Source organism: Halyomorpha halys, unplaced genomic scaffold (assembly GCF_000696795.3).
Source record: "Halyomorpha halys isolate HHAL.00 unplaced genomic scaffold, Hhal_1.1 Scaffold323.1, whole genome shotgun sequence".
NCBI lineage: Eukaryota > Metazoa > Arthropoda > Insecta > Hemiptera > Pentatomidae > Halyomorpha > Halyomorpha halys.
The window spans coordinates 672,789-675,169 of record NW_027106378.1 but is presented as its reverse complement, the minus strand read 5'-3'; the positions used below and the strand labels follow the sequence as shown (position 1 = coordinate 675,169).

At 25.5% G+C, this 2,381-nt stretch overlaps 1 protein-coding gene across 1 annotated transcript in view; it reads left to right on the top strand.

The window, feature by feature from the left end:
- LOC106681265 (ankyrin-1) overlaps positions 1-2,381 on the top strand; it is a 36,758-nt gene that overhangs the window by 16,190 nt on the left and 18,187 nt on the right. The gene's annotated exons all lie outside the window — the stretch shown is intronic.

Sequence of the window (2,381 nt, the reverse complement as noted above, 5' to 3'; positions counted from 1 at the left end):
GCGGAGATTAAGGATAAATCATAAGATGTGAATTCTAGAAAATGATAAACTGAGAAAACTTCAAGAATTAGAGGATAGGGTGAGGTGTGTGCATCTTACATGTTTTTAAATAAACACAAACACTGTAGTTTCTGTTTTTTTATTATGACAATTATAATAAAACGAGCGGATATTAAGGAAAAATCGTAAGATTTGAATTCTAGAAAATGATAAACTGAGAAAACTTCAAGAATTGGAAGATAGAGTGAGGTGTGTGCATCACACATTTTTATATAATTTTTTATAATGTGGAATCTGTTTTTTTATTTTGACAATTATAATACAAAGTAATTGATTATATAATAATTGGTGATTAATGAAAAATCATAATATTTGAATTCTAGACAATGGTAAACTGAGAGAAGTTTAATAACAAGAAGATAAAGTCTGGTATGCGCATCACACATTTTTTTATATCAACATAAATATTGTAGTTTCTGATTTTTAACTTTAACAATTATAATAAAAAATAGCGGAGATTAAGACAAAATCATAAGATTTGAATTCCGGAAAATGAAAAAAAGAGAAACTTTAAGATTAAGAAAATAAGGAGCAGTGTGCGCATCACACATTTTTTATATAATCGTTAATACTGTAGTTTAGATTTTTTACTTCAATTATAATAAAAAGTGGGGGAGATTAAAAGAAAAATTATAACATTTAAATTCAAGTCAATGAAAAACTGAGAGAAGTTTAATATCAAGAAGATAACCGGTATGCGCATCACACATTTTTTTATATTAACATAAACACTGTAGTTACTTATTTTTTATTTTCACATTTATATGTAAAAGCAGTGGAGATTAAGACAAAATCATAAGATTTGAATTCCGGAAAATGAAAAAAGAATAAAAAGAAATTAAAAGAAAAATTATAACATTTAAATTCAAGTCAATGAAAAACTGAGAATAATTTAACAATAGTGAGTCAAGTGTGTTGTGCGCATCACACATTTTTTACATAAACAAACACTGTAGTTTCGCATATTTTATTTTGACAATAATAATAAAAATTATTATTAAGCGCACATCACACCTAATTTTGTCTTTTGTTAAAGTATTCTTAGTTTCATTAATGCTTATTTCAAAAAATGTGTGATGAGCACACCGGACATGATTTTCCTATTGTTAAAGTATTCTCAGTTATTCATTTTCTCAAATTCAAATCTTATAATTTTTCTTTTAATCTCCGATACTTTTAATAATAATCCTCAAAATAAAAAATCAGAAACTAGATTATTAATGATTAAATACAAAATGTGTGATGCGCACACCACACATAATTTTTCCTATTGTTAATGTATTCATAGTTTTTAATTTTAAATCTTATGATTTTTCTTAAATGTCCGATAACTTTAATTATAATTGTTGAAATAAAAAATGAGAAACTACAGAATTAACGTTTTTATTAATCTCCGATACTTTTAATAATTATCTTCAAAATAAAAAATCAGAAACTAGATTATTAATGATTAAATACAAAATGTGTGATGCGCACACCACACATATTTTTTCCTATTGTAAAAGTATTCTTTGTTTTTCATTTTTTCGAATTCAAATCTTATGATTTTTCTTTTAATTTCCGCTCCTTTTATTATATTTGTCAAAATAAAAAATGAGCAACTACAGTGTTTATGTTTTTAAAAAAAGATGTGAGATGCGCACACCGGACATGATTTTCCAATTGTTATAGTATTCTGTTTTTCATTTTCTCGAGTTTAAAACTTATGATTTTTCTTTTAATCTCCGCTACTTTTATTATATTTGTCAAAATAAAAAATGAGAAACTACAGTTTTTTTTTTTTTCAAATATGGGCGATGCGCACACCACACCTGATTTTCTTATTGTTAAAGTATTCTCATTTTTTTATTTACTCGAAATCAAATCTTATGGTTTTTCTTTTAATATCCGATAGATTTTATTATGATTGTCAAAATAAAAATCTCAAACTACAGTGTTAACATTTATATTAAAAAATTACATGGAATTCAAATCTTATGATTTTTCCTTAATCTCTTCTACTTTTTATTATAATTGTCAAAATAAAAAAATGAGACTCTACAGTGTTTATGTTTATATAAAAATGTGTGATGCGCACACCACTTTTGTGTTGAAGGGACATGTAGGTCATGGTGTAGTGTTATGTTGGAAACGTAATCACTTCAAAGCTAGTGTTTGTTTGTTCTCACTACAGTTTGAACGTCTTATGTTATATAACCGTACCAAATAAAACAGTTAAAACACTAAATCATCTATTTAAATATAATTACCGTATTGTTATTTAAATTATTGACTGAACGGTGCCAAAACTGGAGGATTAAAATAAATTCCAATAAATCCCA